General features: G+C 39.2%; 1 protein-coding gene across 2 annotated transcripts in view; it reads left to right on the forward strand.

Moving 5' to 3' along the window:
• The first annotated feature begins 4,600 nt into the window (after positions 1-4,600).
• PLPPR5 (phospholipid phosphatase related 5) overlaps positions 4,601-20,616 on the forward strand; it is a 182,187-nt gene continuing 166,171 nt past the window's right edge. Inside the window, exon 1 of one of the 2 annotated variants that reach the window (XM_063165636.1) lies at positions 4,601-4,716. The gene's annotated coding sequence lies outside the window, so the exon portion shown is untranslated. Of the gene's footprint in view, positions 4,717-4,747; positions 4,892-20,616 lie in introns of those variants that run through there. The other variant, XM_063165635.1, reaches the window with a different exon arrangement.

Raw genomic sequence — 20,616 nt, forward strand, 5'->3', positions numbered from 1 at the left:
CAATAGAGTTTTTCTGTTTAAGCTTTCATAAGTTAGTATAGCCTGCCTTACCAAACACTGAAAAAACCCAAAACCAACTTACTTTACCTTTGTCCTCTGTGAAGTTCATCTTAAATATTAAGTGTGTAGGTAGACTTCAGAATGTTTAAAAATATTTAAAGCAGCAATGGATTACATCAGAATTAAGGATGCCTGTTTTGGGCCAGAATCTGTACTGTGAAATAAATGGGATCTACATTCTGTGGGTGGAGGAATTAGATATGTATTTCAAGATCAAATTAAAATCAATGGGTTTGCATTGCTTAGAACTTTTATGATCTAAAATATTGTCCTAAATTTATGCTTGAAAATTATGTGTTTTTAAAAACCCTGCTTGTGGATGTTATATAGTTAGACTGGAAAAGTATTTGACCTGTGTTTCTCTAATCTAAACCAGTAAGTTGAGGTAACCTGAAGAAGGTTTCTAGAATGTTGCTTCTGTTTTCAGGTGACCATTATTAAGAAAGTATTTAAAAGCCACTTTAAATATTTTAAATTGTTTGAATCATATATATCCCCTTGTTAGGGGATTCGTTGTTCAGTCAATAGGTTGTTTTCCAGTTATCTTAATCCTATTCTAAATGGGATTTATGTGCAGGAGAAGAAATGGACCAGCTGTCATTTTGTCTGCCTGGTAAGCCTGCCTTACCAGTAGGAGTATCCATGGAGTAAAGGTTAGAGCAGTGAATCTGAACAGCTGTGTTTTCAGCCCACAGGATTCTTGGAACAAGGTTTCTCAGAACCTGTCTGCCAGGAACATATCCAGAGGAAACAATCTACCTATTCTGCAACTTTAAGAAAAAGTTTATTTTTCTTTTGGTATAATGGATTCCTTAAGTGATGCAGAAAATGTTTGTGTATCATATAACGAGTCATACAGGTTGGATTTTTTTGGCATCACTTATTCCTTTGTTTGTTTCCCTTTTGCACTGTGTACCTCATCTAGAAATAATAATGCAAATTTGCAGCACAAGGTGAGAGAGTTCCATTATGAAGTCTTACAGAAAAGGGAGTGCTAATTTAGAAGAATGCAATGTCATGAACCAAAATCTAGAAGGACCATAGAAGCACTTTCACAGCTGAAAATGCAAATCCTTTTGTTCATTTCTGGAGCAATGTCTAAGTCCTGGAATGGTCTTCAGAACTGTACTGGTTTTCCCTGGCCATATTCTGCATACAATATCAGCCTCAGGTTCTACTCTTGCTCATTGTACTGGGATTTCTTTTGAAACGCATAACTAGCCTAAGGTACAGTGAGATATAGATTATTGTGCTAGCAAACAGTTGCCTCTGAGAAGAAACATTGCATTAAAGGTAAGGAGAAAGAAGCTTTCACTTTTCAAGAAGTGAGTGGAACTTGATTAGTGAAGTGAGTGGAATTGATTAGATTGTTATCAGCTGAAAGCATAGCCTACACTTTCTGGAAACAGTGGTTACTGAGGTCACTAATTCACATTTTGTTTATCTTAAGTAGTTTGGTAATTTTGCTTTGTGATGAGCTGCCTTTGGTAAATATGTTTGAAACACAAAAACGGTGTTTTGGACTCAGTACAAAAATGAATTCTATATTCTTACAGTACTGCCCCTATGAATTTCTCTACATATAGCCTTGGCTCTGACAGCAGGAATAGGGAGGAGATAAATTTCATTGAAGGTCTCTCAATAGAAATGTTTACTGCAGCCATCCTGTCAATTGGCACAGAAGTCTGTTATCGGGTGTGCCTCAACTGATTGAGAGACAGACCCTTCTCCAGCTAGAACCACAGTTTTTGCATTTTACAGGTGGAAAATAAACCAACAAGCAAGAGAAATTTGAAAATCTAAATAAGGTTCACATCTCTCCATCAAATTATACATTTGAAATTATTAAAACATTTATAAATTTTAGGATCTTAGAGGAAGTTTATAACAAAACATGTGCCAGCTCTCAGAGGGATTAAATTTTGCTTTGAAGGCCAGTTTTGGAGAAGTAATGCCCTACCAGGCAGGTCTTTGAACATAATGAATTTCTTGGGTCCTCTCACTGAAGCAAAACAATATCCAGATATCTCAGATTTATACAGTTTTATGAAGCTAAATTCTACCTCATTTACTTGTTTGAGTAGATACACACCCTAAATCTCTGGGAGGAAAAGCCTTGGACTATTATGTTTCAGTTGGTACAACTCCCTTCCTGTTGCTATTCATAACTATAAATATATTACTTCTTTAAACTCAAACTAAAAACCCAGCTATTTGTCATTATCATCAGGTTTCTTTAACACATTGATTTTTAAATTTTTTGGTACATCTGCTGCTCAGGCATCTTTCAATGCTATGGAGAGGTTTTAGAATGCAGCACAGGCTTAGATGTCTCTTCTGTGGTAGGGGTCTATCTTATGTTGATAAGACACAGTTAAACCCAGCTAAAAGTGCTATTGTGCTAAATATGGACCATCCTGCCCCTCTTTTCTAAAATTACACAGTGAACTTTGTTGAAGTATACTGATTATTTATAAATCAGTTAACAATGTTTTGTGTGGCATTTTTCATATTCCCAGACTTGTCTGTTCTCACTCTTGCGTATTTTATGAACCTCTGGATGTGCGAGGTTTTCCAAAGCCCCTTTAAAACTCTGTTGTGTCTCATCTGAAAATCCTACTTCAGTGAATAGTTTAAGTGTAATTGCTGAGGTGATACCAAATGTGAGACTCTTAATAGAATGTGATCAGGTGCCCAGGTAAGTGATAGGTCTGTGCTTGTTTTGTGGTCATTTGAGGAGTTTTTTAGGGTTTTTTTGTTTTGTTTTATAAATGTAAACTGAAACAAACCCACAGAATCTGAAATACTCAGGATGGGTGCCTTACACATGTTGTGGAACACATTGCTCACAACCTAGCATTTTCCAACTGCTGCAGATATGCACTTCTAAGAATAGGGCAGAGTTTTAAATCCTACCCAGCCAACTGTGTGGGGAATTTTTAGCAGGGCTCTAAGAACCATCTTTAGTTATTGCATAGTTTGGTTATGCTTTATTAAGTGAAAACAAACCACCCCATAACCAGGCCAAATCCTGCAAAAAGTGGGCTGTCCATAATAAGGAAACATCTCATATGCTTCTGATTCTTATTTTATGAGGAGAGCACAATGAGGACAGTTGTGATGTGTGGATGTAAGAGACTTCAGTAGGACGGCAGAGCAAAATTAGGGCTTTACAGACATATTTTTGTGAACACAGTGCCAGGTGTACTTGTGCCACAGTACCGAGTGCTGCTGGTGAAAGCCTTAAAAGTACAGACAATTAGGTCTAGAAGATGAGCTGAAGCAGGAATTCCTGATGAGAAAAGCTCTTTCTGCAGCTGGAGCTGGGGAGGGTGGGGTGTAGAAGAGGCAGGGACAGGACTGGAGGTGGTGAAGGCATTGAGCAGCCGTGTGGGTGACGTCAGCTGGCTCCCTTCTCCCGAGGCATGGGCAGAGCTGCCACGCTGCTCCTTTGAGAAGCTGCCTGACGAGTCTGTGCCTGTAGCACTGGAGCTCAGACTTCTGCAAGATGGGATGAACCTTATCTGATAGCTCCCAGCAGAGCAAAGAGTTATGCTTTCTCCTCCCACACTTCCAGCCACATTTTCCTGTCACTTCCCTTCATCTGATTCATCTCTGAAGCAATTATATTTGCTAATCTGTCAGGAAAGTAATTAAAAAGAAAACTTGAAAACAAACCTAAATCCCCAAATCCATGAATATCTGCTATGTCAGTGAGCTGAATAGGCTCAATAGGAGATGACAGGAACAGTAATATTAGGGAGTAAGAAGAACTCTAATTCTGATCAGGAGACAAGCAGCAAGAGAAGAAAGATGTAGGAAATGTGACTTCTGGCAGTAGAGAGATGAACTCAGTCACCTTGCAGGCCTCAGGCTTACCTCACTGAGTGGTCCAGGGACCACAAGAGACCTCATGTTGACATGTATGATAAGCATGTATGCTTAGCTATTTATCTAAAGCTTGAAACTGCTGTGAAAACACGATGACTTCAGACTCTGGCAATCCTTCCTGTGATTCCAGATATTAAGTGTCCTCCGCTGTGGGTGGGCAAAAAATATCCCACATACAATTTGTTTTGCGTAAGCCTTTCCAAGTATTAATGGAAAAAAAAACATGATAAGATTATGCAAAACTTTATTGTTAGCAGAGGTGATAAGATTGTTTATGTCAGATGATGAGTGTTGCAAATCCAGGCCTAGTTTCTTCAGTGAAGGTCTGTTGTTTTTTGCTGAGGAGTTTGTTATTTGGAAGCAGTGGCTGAGGAAAAACTCTCAGCTTGTCAGTCCCCCAGACTGTTAATGTCAGCTGTCCCCTGCTCGTTGCTGGTGCCAGGGAGGTCACCTCAATAACACGGGGCTCTGGCAGCTGCCGCCGGCTGTGCCGGGTGCCAGGCGGGGCAGCGCGAGCAGCTGAGCCCGAGGAGTCATCCGGATGCCTGTGACACTATGTCACCAGCTCTCCTTTTCCAACAGATCCAAATATTTCACTGCTGCTTCACACAGCACTGTACATTTACTTAACCCTTTACCTTAGAGTGAGGATTATTAACTAGGAGCAAAAAATGTGTTGTACAGTTTCCTTATTTTTTGTGGAAGTTTTGTTTTGATTGTCAGGACTTCAGACCTGTTTCATAGCTACATTTTCTACTCAGAAAGGTATTATTGTCCTTATTTTTGTCTGAATCTGTAGCAGATCCTCTTAGTGATATTCTGCTCTTTGCTTGGTATTTGCTCCTGGTGAAATTTTGTAAGAAGTTTGAACTGATATACTGGCTCTGTGGAGCTGAAGGAAGACATCCTGCTTCTGTCTCTATGTACCATATTCCCACAGGTACCGTGGCTGTCTGCTCACTGAATCTGCTCACTAAGCTGGCTGAGATCTAACCAAGCTAAAAAGTGGTTATTGCTACGCTGATGAGTCAGATCATTGCCCAGGGAAGCCTGATGAGTGCCAAAATGTGGTAAAGAGAGGATAGAAGGTGAAACTGTGGCTCCTGGAAAATGCAAAGGAGCAGGAAAGAGCAGTGGAAGAGGAGGGACAAGTGGGAAGAAAGGGAAAGTGCTAAACTGTTAGATAAAATAAGCTGTTAAATGTAGATTTACCTTTACAGACTATGTAACACAATGTGTGGAAGCTTTCATTATTCCCTTTTCTTCCCCCCTGGAGGTGAACAGGCCTTTGAAACACTTTCATCAGATCAAAGGTCTTATTACCATTCATGAATGCAAAGAAGAATCTGGTTGCATGAAAGAATATTTTGGGGACTATAAAGTTATTTTCTAGTCATATCTTCTTGAGATGTGAATGGGCTCCTTACCCAGTGACTTAAGGAGAGCCAAGCTAATCTGCATGTGATGGCACTGCTTCATTAGATATAATTTCTGAAGACTGTCTTTGCAAATGTCTCTGCAGCCTTGCAAGTAGGACCTGTAGTTGATTTGGAGATCTATTATGGTCTTTACAGTCCAAATCACTTGGAGACTGATGGCCTGCAAAGGCTGGAGTTCAATACTATTTTAATAACCTATTTCAACAAAATCTTTGAAAATTTGGAAATGCCATTGTGTGTAGCCTGGAGGTGAAATGACTATTTGAAAAGGGTTTGATGCATTGTGTTAATCTGGAAAAGGGGCTTGTCAGGTAATTTCTCATTTCACTATTATAATAGCCTGCTGCCAAATGGATCTAGTTGTACTGTCAGACATACAGCTGATGCAGCTACAAGACATTAAGAAACTTGTTCGTGGGGTTTGAATTAGAAATTTAATCCCCATTTCAGAGCAGTGTGAGTGTCCTGTACTGGCCCTAATGGGGTTTTCCAGAGCTGATCTCACACCACAGCTGTGTGCTGCCATATGCAAATTAGCAATTAGAATTGGCAATGTTGGTAGTGGAATGGATCTCTTTGGTGGCTCCCATTAGGGGCTTCAAATTAACTCTTCCTCCAAATCCTTATTCCTTTGACTGCAACCTTTTTTCTTATTTGCCTTACTCTTATGATATCTTCAGCAGAACTGACTGCAATACCTCAGATCCTGGCTGGTCCTGCAATACCTCTGACAGTGCCTGCTTTCCAAAAAACCTTGTGAGAGCCTCAACCCCTTCCACCTCCTCCTGCTTCAGCTAGACATTATCCTAATCCTCAGTCTTTCTCCTATCCTGTATTAATCCCATAAACCCTGAGCAAATCTGCCTACCTCTGTCAGTATTTGATGAAGAAGGTCCAGGGGACAGCTCCCAGCATGCACCATCTGCACTGATAGGCTGCAGAAATCTGACCACAGCTTGAATCTCCCCATTTAATTGTCCCTAACAAGCAGTTATGAAATCCACAGAGCAGCTCTAAGTGCTCATAAGATGTTCTGAAAATGTTTTTTTTGCATACTGGTCCTTTTGGTTTTGTTGTATGTAATGCTTGTAGTATAGAACCGTCTTTGAGTTAGTGAAATTTAAATGCCAGTTGTGAAAACTACATGATTAATGCAAGAAGTGATGTATAGGTCAGACTTTGAAGGATCATGAGCATGACTCAAAAAAGTGGGATTCTGTCCTGGTTACATGGACATTTCAATCAGAAAAACATCCTGACTGTTGATTCTTCTTGTTTCACTTGCAGAAAATTAATTTAAATTCTCTAATTAACTTTTTCTGGACTGTACTTATTCATTTGTGATTTTCTGTTCTTGGAGGTAAAAGCTACCTGTAGTAGAGCTTGTCAAAAACATTTTATATAAAAGGGCTAGATGCTGACACAAACCCTCCTGTGCTGAAACAGTATCTTGGAATTCTTTATCTGTTCCATTTAACCCCCTTTTTAAAGCTATTTTCATCCTGTCAACAAATTCTAAAATAATTAGATCCTACAATTTATTTTCCTACATTATAATTTTAGTTGTATTTTCTAAATCTAGTTTTGACTTTAATTTCCTTATTTCTCCTGAACATTTGATTTGTTAGCCAACAAACTTTTGCCTGATTTGCAGGAACACTCCTAGCTGCTGAGAAAAACGTCTAATCTCTCTAATTTTCAGTTTATTATCTAGATACTCTCAGTTTCAGAGACAAAGGCAGGATAGGAATTAGTTTAATGCTTTGGTTTGTACAACTTTGATTATTTAATTATTTTGCAACTCAATAATTCAAAATAATTGGATCCTCCTGAGCAATAAAAAGGTTTATAATAATTTATGGACAAGATGCTCTCTCTTTCCATGTGTATGTGGGATGATTAATAAAGTTTCAGATCTGTCAGGCATTCTGGAATGATAGGCTAAATTAGTAGCATGCCTACTTTTTTTTTTTCAGCACTTCAGAACTGTACAGAAGGTCTCTGATGTCTTCTGCCTCCAATCTGTTTAATGACAAGCGTTAGATTTGCAAAAAAAGGCTTTTGGGCTTCTTTGTTTGGAACCCTGGTTCACAAGGCTTGTATCAGTAACAAAGCCTTTTGTAGGACTAGCTGAAGATTTCTATTTTCCTTTGCACTTCTGCCATCATGAAGGCTCTTCCTTAGCAGTGTTTCATATTTTTTCACTGACAATAATGTCTGAACATGGTAAATGGACCTTTGCTGTGGCCCTCTGCAATACAGAAATAACAAACTGTTCTATATATGTTTTGTAGCTGTAAGAAAGTGAATCTTATGTATTTTTGTTATGGCTCACACGCGTAAGAATACTATCAAAAGCAGGGCTGTGTGTTTAGGAAGGATGAAATTCCTCAGATTCAGGCATGCCCTGACACCTCAAGATTCTGAGGAGAGTTTGGGAGTCATTCTGAATCATCAGATGAATATTAACTCTGATAGCAAACCTATCTAGGTTTGCTATGGCTAGAATGGCTAATGTTCTAAAGAGTTTGAGAGTTCCTCTGAGTTAGGGATGAGTGCAACAGTTGTGGGGAATTGACTGTTCACTTTTGCTGGAAATATTTCAGGAGGGATGCTGAAATCTGACTGGAATGTTATGAGAAGAATAATAGAAGAATTTAATAGAAAGTTTGTTCCACAAAACTAGTATAACTCATTAAATAGAAAGTTAATTGGCTCTTCAAGAAAACACGGTTTCTTACTGATGGAAATTTGACAGTAAAAGGCAAAATGATAAGAAAATTCAGTGATTGGATGTTGAAAGGTGAAATTATTACATGGTAGAAGAGATTTTTAAGAGGGGCAATAATTCCAGGGCAGTGACAAAAGTGATGAAACCTATCACAAAACCCAAGAACATTCTTAGCATGCTCAGAAAAGTGACTAGTTAGATGATACAAAAGTGGCTTAATCAAGGGCAACTTAAAAAGATTTCTTATTGATATTTTTCAATGTCCTTTTGACTTTTCACATTTCCTGAAGCAATTCTTAAAAATTTTAACAGTTCAGAATTTGCTGTTTGTCCTGGGTAGATGGTTATTTTGGCTGTCAGTATTATAATATCATCTACGGTCCTGCTGTGCCAGTTACAGAATGTATTTACAAGACACGTGGCAGTTGCTGCTGGATCCACTTGCTTGCAGCCTTCCTTTTGGAACTTTGTACATTTTAATCAGTAACCTTTTATAACCCAGAACCAGTGATTTTCAAATCGGGACTGAATTTGCCATTCTTTTTGGTGTCATGAATCAAGAAATGTGAGTATAAAGAAGCTGTCTTTTCATGAGGCAAGGAGAATTGTGAATGAATCTGTGTAAGTCAGGAAAATCAGCCCTGCTTCTGTGTGTATTTCCTGCTTCCCATCTGCCAGATGGGCAGGATGGTACTTTCCTAGCTCACAGAGAAGTGTGCCATTGTTGAATATGGACTGTTCCTTGCACAGCCATTTAGATGATGTTTGAATTTGGAGTGTACCTAAAATGATGGCTGATCATTTGGTAAAAGAAATGCTGGAAAAAAAAAATCACTTTAAACAGGCTTTTAATTTATAGATTTCCATGCAAAATAACAATTGCAACCAGCCATAGTAATAATGGAATACTGCCTAAACTGTGCTACCAAAATTCAGACCAGCCCAGACCAGAGAATGGAAGCATCAGCTTGATTTTTGTTGAAAACCCTGGAACTCATAAGTGAGGGCTCACTATGAAGTATAAGCTGCCTCTGTTTCAAAGGATGTCTGTTCTAATTTGTTTCAGTTGCAATAGGCTTCTGTGCCTTATTGGTCTCCAGAACTCTACCTTTTAACAAATTATTTCAGATGGCATGGACCCAGCAGCAGGCTAATGCGCTACAGTCATCATTAGCAAATGTGCTTTGCCCTTCAACAGTCTCCTATGCTAATCATTTTATGCCAGCACCATCCTTTTTCAGGAGTAGCTGCTCTTGCTAAAAGCAGCCTGGCCCTGTCCATTTGCCAGGGGGAGGTCCTGTCATGTGATTTAGTCCCTCTCAAAAAAGGTCTCTGTGTATGGCTTGGCTGACTTCTCAGTTCATTGCATGCTGACACTGAGTGTAGCAGGCTGGCTATCTTCACAGAGGGCTATAGTTCAGCTGATCTTAGAGGTATTTTCCAACCCTAATGACTCTATGATCTCATCTGCTGCCCTTTCTAAATGAGCAAGCAGACTGATGTCATGCATTAACAGATGACAGCGCTGGGTTGGGTGATGAGGCCTGCATATTACTAAAATGTGTATCTAGGAATGTAAAATCTGTAAATATTCTTCTTATGTGTATCTCTATAAATTACTGCTCCTTCAATCAGAGATTTGGCCACTGACAGAGTGCAGTCTGTGCAGTCTTTTATCACCAGTATTGCATACTCTGGTCCAGTCATACTGGGGGCTTTACAAACATTTGGGCAGTGGTGCCAGTGTGAGCTTATAAACTAAGAAAGGGGTCTTCACAGAAGTCTTGGCTTTGAATCTGTGATGCCTTGTATGTGCTAACTTTTCTGATAATGTTAGAGACCTTATCAATACCAGGCAAAATGTGCTGTTAGAAAACATTAAATGTACTTTAAAAACCATGATTCAATGTTTGCTGTGACCAAAGCTGATGTAAAACTAGCTGGAATTACTTAGCCTCCTACTCCCTTAACTTTAGCTCTAACTAGATAACTCCTTTTCTAACTCAGCTGTATTTATTCATGGCAATAACCTAACTTAGGGTGTTTATGGTGTTTATTCCTAACAATACCTTCCAGTTTGGGGTAGATACAGAACATTTCACTGCCTGAGAGGTTACAAAATTTAATGGGAAGGGTAGACCGTAGGATAGTGTGTCATGGTCCCAAACACACAAAATATGAGAGTAAACTGATGTTTCTAGTGAATGGCCATAGGTAGTAGGACACTTCTCTGGGGTGTAGTACTAACATTGAGCAAGATGAGGGGAGGATTAACCTCAGAAAGTGTATTTTAGACCAGAAAAAGAAAAAATTATGAAAGCATACAGGAAGCCCACTACTCGCTTTTGATTTGGTTTCATTTTATTTGTGGTACTATTTCATGTCAATTACTAACTTACAGATGTACCTTTACACCTCTGGACACATTCAGATAGATCATGTTTGAACTTCTGGAAGATATTTAATTGTAATTGGAACCTCAACAACACAAAAACCAGGGAAGATATAATGAGGTTCAGAGATCATGATGAACACTAGGAAAAAGTCAACTGATACATGAGAAAGTAAGTTGCTGAAGAAGCAGTTTCATGATCTATAGTTTGGCCTTTTGTCTGGCCTTCATCAGGTATATAATAACAAAGCTTGAAAGCTCTTTGATCAGCAGTTCAGCTCCCACACTGGGAATGAGGCAGGGCTTGCTCAGCTGATACCTCATTCTGACAAAGAAACTGAGTTACAGGAGACACATAGAGCAGGAGCTGGTGGGGCATCAGTGAAAACAGTAGTAGACTAAACTTATATCAACCACTGTTTGCAGGAGAAGTAACAGCATGGACAGGTTAACCAATGGAGCACATCCAGTATTACTTGTTCAGCTGCAGCAGAGGAAGCACTTTGAGAAAAGGAAATGCAGAAACTGGCGCTCCTCCCAGGATGGACCTGCTGGGGCTTGTAGGGCTTGGCTGTCTGTGGTGGGTGGGGAGATCCTAGACATGTTCTGTCAGACCCTGGCATCTTCACTGCCTGTGAAAGAGGGCTGTGTTGTGTTCTGACAGGTAAATATGGGGTGACACAGTAGCTGTGTGGAAACAACAGAGTGACACAATCATCAGACCACATGAAACTCATCGAGAGCAGGACACTGCTTGAGATGGTGTCTAATGTAAGAGTGATGTGATAATGGTTCTTTCTGAGGGTACCAGCAGCTCCCTTTGCTTTCTATACTGGATTGAGCTAATGTTGCCAAGGAAGTGTCTGCAGGTGCTTTGCACCATTACTCTGTGAGCCATGTGGGTTCTAGCACACACTTCATAAGGACTGATTGTGATCCTTCCAGCCTGCAGCATAGAGAAATTGTTATTAACAACTGAATGGGTCTGGGACTTAAATATATGGAACCTGAAAATTATGAAACCTCAATTTATTGAGCCTGATCCTCTGTGTCTGTTCACCAGTTTCCATCTAGTCAAAGTCCCCTTAAACTCACGTGAAACCTTCAATTTTCTGTCAGCAATACACAGAATCAGGTCTGTTTGTGAGCAGCTTTGGGGACTGTCAAGCAGCATGATGTTTCAAAGAGCTTTAGTCCTCTGAGGTACAGCATAAAGTTTGCTCTTGGGGTTTGGGGCGGGGGGAGTAGTTTAATTATTTGTAGAGATCAAATTTATTAAAGAAGGTTCTGGCTGTGCAATGTAATTTCTTTGTAGCATCTGCTGGGACGTGGCAAACTTGGGCTGTTGGAGGGGCCAGCCAAAGGGTTTAGCGCCTCATCTGCGCTGAGGTAATTAACCAAAGGAACATTACTCTTGCAGTGCTCAAAATTGCCTGGAAAGCTAGAAGTAATTTTCAGTGGCATGCTTAAGGTAGTTTTTGGCTCATTCATAGACTCCTGGGGGTAGTTTTCTAAAACAATGTTCCTTGTGAGTGTCTTTGTAGAGACACATATAAACACAATCTTTATTCCCCTAGCATTGACTTTGTAAGGAGCATTGTCATTGTCTTTTATTTTGAGAATTGTTCTGAAGTTATGCTGGGAGTAATAACCTGGATTGAGCCTTGGAAGCCCCTGAAAAGATCTGAGTAAATGGAAATTGATCTCTTCATTATGCAATTCTTACTTCAAGAAGGCAATTTCTGTGTACTTTGTGAACATCTTGAAAAGAAAGTGTTTATCTTGAAAAAAAATGTTCTTGAACGTCAAGCAAAAATGCCACTTAGTGAATGGATTCTCTCCATCTCCATGCTTGGTTTTGCATGGATCTCAATGTAAATACCACAACAGCAGTCATCCATTACTAGTTTAAGCATCTCTGAGTTCTAATTCTTAAATAGAGTAGCATGTTGATAGAGTTTAGTTTCGTTTCACTATGCAAGACAGTGCCTTAAAATATGAGGATTAATTAGAAAAAAGTCTCATCTTGTTGTAAGGAATTTGCTGACTCTTTTTGGACTCAGTTGAGCAATCCCAGGGCATGGTAATGTCTTCGATGCAGAGCTGAGAGGTAAAGAGCGCCTAGAAATGAAGCATTTGTTGTTCAAAACATATAATTACAAAATCTGTCTGGACAGATTCAAGTTCATGCTTGTTGCCTGACAGCCAAGTATTAAGTCTATAGAGGACTGTTTGGGCAGGGGGCAAATACACAAAGCAAACTGCATTGATGTGCTTCAGTATATTGAATTACCCTGCAGTGCAATTGAGAGTTTCTGCCAAAAAGCTCTTTTGAGAACATAAATCTTTGATTTTTAGCAGCAGCAGCATTGACAAATGACAGTCAAGACACACATCATCCTGGGTATTATGTAGTCAGCTGGGAGCTCTATCCTCGCTGTATGAGGGAGAAAGGAAATAAGATTACCTTGGCATTTCCTGAACCTTTTGGGTTTTGTTTCTGCCTAGTCAGCCATAACCAAAACAAACAGGGCCAAATTAATTCTTTGGGTACCTTTGAAGTCAGAGGAGTTATAACTGTACTAAGTCCCAAGCTTCTTAGTATAAAGACTGGGCTGAGCCTCACAGGAGAATCCCCTTTTCAGAGCCTTTCTCTAATGGCTGCAGTGTTTAGCATGGCTTTTCATTTTTCATGATGAGTCATGCTGCTGCCAGTTCAAAAGCTGCATTTGCAAAGACAGGGTTTTGCCTTTTCTCAGTTTTCAGTGAAACATGAAAAAGAATGTCATGAAACAATTAAGAATCATGCCTAGGCCCATCAGTATGCTGTGGGAAAATGAGGAGATGGGTCAGCTAGGGTAAAAGCCATTTCTGTGACAATGTTTTGTTTCTACCATTGCATTTAAAGGTCTCTTGATGTCCAAAAGATTTCATAGGATTCCTTTTACTATTTGATTCCTGTGCCTTTACCTCATCCTCTCTGCTGTATATAAAAAGTCATGGTAGGCTTTGTCTCTTAACAATCTTTCACCTTGGTTGCAGTCAAGGTTACTAGCAGAGAAAAATATTTGCTCTTCTTTCCCCTAACTCTTAATGTAAGGACTTATTTTATCTATATCTTAAGCTCATACGTAAAGTAGTGAAAGTTGTTTGCATAAACATTTCTGTGATCCCACTAGGAAGAGCAATACCCATGCTCAGATTTTTTCCACTAGCTGCCTTGTGATGTTTTTTTATCTTGGGCAATTGTTTTTCCTGTATCTGATAATCCCCATGGTAGTTTTCTCCAATACCCCAAGTTTAGCATCATGTTATAATGATTTCAACAGCACTGATTCACATCTCTTGCAACCTAGAGCAAGTTGCAAATACTTGGCATTCCAGTTTACTTGCCTTCAAGTACTTGCTTCTGGGAGGCCATCACAGTGAAACTAACTGATGGACAAGCCCAGGCTTGGAGACAAATGTTTGTTGATTTTCCTACTTTATTCTCTCTCATGTAACATCTGCTGTATTTTTCAGTTTGCTGTTTGCTCAGCTAGCACTGCCAACATTGGCTGCTTCCAGATTAATGGAAACTTTCTTCTGAGTGAAGCAAGTTGTAAAGTCATCTGTTTGAAAATGGAAAGCATCTATAATCTTTACATACAAAGATCTTACCATAAATACAGAAACAAAGCACTGTTTGTGCCCAGACCTCAAATACATCTTTGAAATATCTGTGAGCTGGAAAATGTTTGGTAATGTGAAGGAAGATGAGTGTTTTAAACATCTCAGTATGAAATGGAAAAGGTTTTTTATTTTATTTTGCTTTTGAGCTCCTTATTCCCACAGGATGGCCTTTTAAAAAAGGAAATGTGGCCAACAGGAAAAGAAGGCATTTAAGTATAAGCACAACTATAGCTTGAATTGTTGGCTTGGTCTTATCACATTCTAGATAGAGGAATTGAAGGTGAATGGATTCACACCCAAATTCCATTGTAGTCATCAGCAGAAACTTTAGAGCTGGGCTCAAGGGCCACTTGTCTACCTCCAGGTACAGCTGTTAAAGTGCAAGGATCTCTGAGCCTTTGTCCTGATGTTGGTTGATCCTGTTCTATAACTGGGAGTGGGTCAGGTATTATGGGTGCAACCACAGTAACAAAGATGTCTGTAACCTACTTAAGTCTTGTGTAATTTTTCTGACAGGGATTCAGGATCCTGCAAATTTGGCCTTTTTTGTTCTCAAGGCAATATTTTCAGGCCTCCCAAAAAAGCACAACTTGTGTTTATTCCTTTTCTGCAATTTGCAGCCAGAGTTGCACAGAATTTTGTTCAGGGTGGAAAATGCTGCTATCTTGAGTTATTTCTCAGATTCACTGGTTGTATGGAATAACTGTATAGTTAAGGCAGTTTTGCACATTTAAAATAGAATTGCACCAATGAAGCTATACGTAAATGGACATGTAAAAAATATTCCAACTTTCTGTAACAAGATTTAGACAGACCAGATTTCATTGTTAAATATTAAGATATTGTGATCTCCCTGCCTTAAAATCAGATTATGAAATGGGAATGGATTATTCACTGAATGGTAATTCCATTTATGTATGTATATTACAGAGGGAGCCATGCTTTTCTGTAGCTTTATGTGCCAGTTGCCAGAAAAGTACAAGTAAAAATACCAGCAAAAAGTTCTGTTTCATACAAGTTTATTTGCATATTTATATAGACTATGTGATTGCTAGAAATGGTTGCTTTGTAGGAATAGTGTGTGACAAGTCACCCATCACTTCATGTCGGGACCCCAGCAGACATTTTGAGAAAGAACTTCCAGTAGCTTCTATGTGGTTTTTTTCATAAGAGCATTCATTGGCAGGCCTGTCAAGAGTTGGCTGTGTCAATGATCTCTCCAAAGTCTGTCTCATATGTGTTAATTGCCTGAAAATTATTTTGGTGTGCTCATTTCAGGGACTAGATTGTAGACTGGAAGTAAATACTGTGTTATAGAGTAAACCTGGCAAAAATTCACCTCCTCTTCCCTAATTTTATTTGTTTACAGGTCTACGTTGGCTATTTCAATCAATGCCTGGCTCATCCAAAGTAGAAAATTACATATGAATTTGAGAATTAAGCTATCAGCCTAGCACCACTGAGTTAATTTATACCTCAATGAATCCATAATGAAATATTTTAACCTGTTTGCACTGCTTGACACGCTTTAAATATTAGAATAATATTATTACCATCTACTAAGCATGAGTCCTTCCCAAGCTGGGAATATTCCTTATCAAATGTGGGTAATCTTTTCATTGAAATCTCTCTCAGGCAGCAGTTGGAGTGGGAGTCTCCCTAGCTAATGGCTAATAGGTAAGTGCTGCTCACTGGCAGCTTCCCCTTCATCCTCACTGCCTCCATCAGCCTCCAGGAAACCTGGCTCTTGGAACCTCCTTAGTAATCAGTATGGACAAAGGTACTATAAGGTGTGCAGGAGTCGAAAGGAATAGGAAAAATGTGTTGGCTTTACAATAAGCAGAGGAATACTTTCTAAAATTATAATAAGGGAAGGTTTGGTGCTACATGTAGAAAACTATAGGTAGGAAACACCCTATAGCCACACCTTTGCTAGGAGTCACATTGCCCTTTGGCATGTATGGAAATGCATAATACTGGATAATCTACCACTGTATTTCCATTGCAGATTGTGAAATCCCACTGGAATTTCAGAACTTTAAGTGTCTTTAAACAAATAGAAGCATCTCTCTTAAGTCCTGATCATGTTCAGTGAGTACCAGTTTACTCTGATTCAAGTGCTTTCATAAAGTTACTCTGTTTTGTTACAAAAACACCACCTGGAAGCAGCTGGAAAGGTGCTGAACTATGATCCCCACTGCTGAGCCCAGCTCTGTAGCACTGCTGGAAGTTGTGTGCACTGGCAGCCCACAGTGGAACAGGCTGTTACTGCTGCCACTCTGAGTCAGTCCAGACTCCCCTCAACACCCAGCCTTCCTCTCCTCCCCTGATCCCTTTCACCTTCAGACTTTCATGGCAAGACTATATTATGCCTTTTCTTTCCTGCTTCCAAGTGCTCAAATTAGTGAGCTCATCCAGGCTCCTGCTGCTCTGTGTGCACACAAACCTTGCTATCAGTTAGAGAGCTGGTTGTGACTGATTTGTGCAAGTCCCAGGCTGAAGGTGACACAGACAGAGCCAGGCAATCACAGGGCTGCTGTTTGCCCTCTGCCTTTTGCTCTGCAGAACATGTCTATGTTCTGTCACTTCTGACACAGTCCCACCAGGAATTTTTTAAAAATATTTTTTTCTGATGCAAACTGGAAAAAAAAAATAGCACTATAGCACTGCTGAAAAATCTGGAAAACATTTGTGTTTGTCTAGGTCATGGATTTCTGAGAGGAATTTACCATGATATTTAGCCAACAGAAGCACACAAATACCAAGACAACTTTATATATCCTTTCCTCAGGAAAAAAAAGGCTATGGGAATCAATGGCCATTTGTTGGACTGAAGTTGCCAGAATTTGATTTCAGCATTCTCTGTGAATCATTTCATGATTCACAGGTTGGATGTGCTGAAGGTTGGATGTGCTGTAATTTTTATAGTAAGTGATATTTTTAAAACCATAGGCAATAAAATTCTTCACTAGATAACCCTGCATCTGCTTAATACATCTCCCAGGAACTTACTGAGATAGGTATCCTGAGATTAAACTAATTTCATGCCAATATTTTTTAGAAGTTTCTGGAAAATGTCATTACACCAATTCCATGTGCAAGCTTCACCATAAAAATTGGGTAGATTTCAGAGTTCAACAAGTGCCCTAGAATTCATTCCACGTTGATCAGCTTTGATTGTCCTTTCCCTTCCTTGTGTCCTTTCACACAGTGTGGTTGGGTGCCTGGTGTAAGCATCAATATTTCTGCATGGAGAGTTGATTGACAGTGCAACTGAGATTCTACGTTCCTAGGTAATCTGCACAGGACCACTTTAATTTGATTTGTAACTTTACACATAAAAGGAAGAAACCCATATTTTATGCTATGTGTATGATTTAAATGAAATGACATCAACTGCTATAGTGAAAGTGTGGGAGAAACTTGGTAATTTCTCAACTAGTTCTTAATTAATCTGCTTGTTTTCCTAAAACAGACAAATATCTCTACCAAAACAATGAATGTCCAAGGCTATAATATGTCCAAGGCTATCATTTACCACAAGCAGGCAAAAATCACTGTGGTTAATTTTCTTCTCTGAGACTTAAATCTGAAATGAATGTTCTGCATATCACTATTAAAGCAGGGTGTGACAGAAAGGTAAAGGTCAAGGGAAATGTCTCCATGCAAAAGAAAAACTGTCTGTGCAGGCATCTATAGATAGGTTGGGGACTGGGGAGGAGAGGGGCAAAATACAACAGAGAAAATTGAGATTGTCCTTTTATTTCAATCTGAGGATATAATTTAGAGAGGCAAGAAGGAGAAGATTAAAATTACCTTTTTTCAGCAACTTAAAGAGAAGGTTAAGGTGTTGGAGTATTTCAAAGGTGAAATAACCAATTTTGAGAGTGAGAAAAGCTGAGCAGGAATTGTAATTTACAGAGGTTAGGGACTGAGAAGTTAGGTCAGAAAAAATCTTCATGAGAATGTGACTTCTGATAATGGAATCATCACATGAGACAGCAGGAAACTCAGTGTGGGGGGTGTTTAATGCAGTCCATTGCTGGATATAGCTCTGAGGTCTGAAGAATATGCACAGAGCAAAGCAGAAGTAGTATTTGTTTATATACATTTTTTTATACATAAATATATTTGTTACTTGGTGATGGCTCTCCTCACAGTGCTTTTTGATGCCTTTCCTGATCACACAGAATGTTTAAACAACAAGAACTGGCTAACTAGACTCACATATTAAAATAAATTATTCTAGTTTTGACAGTGAAAAAGTCTGATTTAAATTAAGGCCAAACCACAGAATCTGTGTATTTATGTAAATTGGAATTATTGCTATGCATTGCTGCTTTGCTGATGACCAAATCAGCACAGTGATTTGGTCACTGTATTTTTCTGTATTCAAAGTCACCCTCTAATACTATTTAATGTCACAGAAGCAGGTTTAGAACAATTAGATTAAATCCACCTACATTTCAAAAACACCATCTTCTTTCTTCTCCATCTTCTCTTTCTATCCTCTGTCACCATTTTCCCCTTGTCTCTCAAGAATAGCTGCACTCACAGGCACACATATATTTTAAGATTTGTGTAGCTCTACCTTTGAAATGGGTACTCATCTATTGTGAGCTGGCACAAATGCATTGAAGTTATAGTGCATTCACACGAATAGCTCTCTCTCCTTTTCTCCCACATCTGAAAGCACAACAACTCATACTACAGATCCACATCATAACTATAGATGTATAAACTAGGAGGTTTTTTTTAGTAAATAAGAAAAGCAGAATGAAGAGCAGGATGAAAATACAATGTAAAGACAGATTTTGATAGACACATTTCTTAAGAAATGAAATTTTTAAGAAATAGTGACCTTACCTTTTTTGTTGTTGTTTAGAAACCAAAGCATGAGACTGCATTTTGATGTCACATTTATCACCACCTCTTTGCAATTGACAACAAGGTAGAGGACTGGAAGCAGCAAATTCTGAGATTATAAATCCTTTTGATGCTATGTTATTGTGCTTTCTTCATGCCCATATCTATCCAGATAAATTCTTTTTTGGGGCTAAGATAAACAGATGGAAACAGATACTTTAGAAAAGTCCACAGTGGGCTAAGGAGTACTTGCTAAAGACTTTTCCTCTGATAAATCAGTTGTCATTGAAGGGACCTACTTGTCTTGTATGTCAGTTAAAATCTAGTAAATTTTTAACCTGCTAACTAAGAGACCTGGGGCTGTGTCATTTACAAGTGGGTGTAGCCCTCACTTTGGCATTTATTGTGGCCCTTTGTTCTGGACATATCCTAGCTAAATTAGTAGGTGAGGTAAAGGCTGTGATTTACTGTAATTTCTGAACAGATAAAAATGCTGGGTAGATGCTAAAGGTTGGTTTTTTTAAAAAAAAACTTTCATATGATAGACTGTTTTAAATGAAATTTTTTCTTGACAGTACTCAGGAAAAAACACAGCAAATGTATTCTAAAATGGAGCTTCTGTGATCAGGGAATTTTTTTAGAGATACAATGAGAATGCTATATTGGATATGTAATCAATACATGTTTTGTTTCATGCAAAATTGCTTTGAATGCAATAATTTCATGGCACCTGTTGGATTTTCCTGTATCAATTTTGACAACACCTTGATTAATCCAATTAGTTGTGTGGGAAGAATGAGAGGGGAAAATGGCTGTTTTTTGGCAGGATGCCCTCTGAGCCATATCTCAGACTCTGCAGGATTCAACATACACTTCAGTAACAGAGGATATCTCCATCAAATCTTAGGGAGACTTAGCCAAAGGAATATTCATTTTGAACTGTTCAAGCTGTATATGAGACAAATTGAATAATCTGGAAAAGCTGCTTTTCTAAACAGATATGTCAGGACCAAAGAGCTAAGGGAGCAGGGAGACAGTGAACAGGTCAGAAGTGTGAGGGGCCATAGCCCCTTTGCTGTGGTGGTTTCAGGGACTGGGAAATCTCTGAACTACAACAGAAAGGCGTGGTCTTTTTAATTTTTTCCATTTTGGCAATGTGGGATCTCTTTGCTTTGTGGGAATATTCAAAGGCCAGCTGGGATATTGTTGTATGTTCTGTAATATGAGTCAGAGCAGGTTGGCACAGGCTTTGGTTAGCACAGACCGCCAGCTGTGTGGCAATGTGTGACCAGGTCCGTGGACGTGGCTGGTCCCAGCTGTGCTCTGCAGCAGAGTGCCCCAGTTCCCAGAGCTTCTCCTGCTGGCTGAGGTTACCAGCTCCAGGAAAGGTCTGCTCCTCCTGATAGGGAGATCTGCTGACTTCTGGCACTCACTAGTCACAGGGTTTGGCCTCCTACCAGCAGAGACTGAAGGCTGGTGAACTCTGTCACAGTGCCACCTCCTAGCTTTCCTTCTTGGCTTATTCCCATCTTGTGGGTAGGTAAGCAAAAATAAGTGGAAAATAA

This window comes from Melospiza melodia, chromosome 11 (assembly GCF_035770615.1).
Source record: "Melospiza melodia melodia isolate bMelMel2 chromosome 11, bMelMel2.pri, whole genome shotgun sequence".
In the NCBI taxonomy this organism is placed as follows: Eukaryota; Metazoa; Chordata; class Aves; order Passeriformes; family Passerellidae; genus Melospiza; species Melospiza melodia.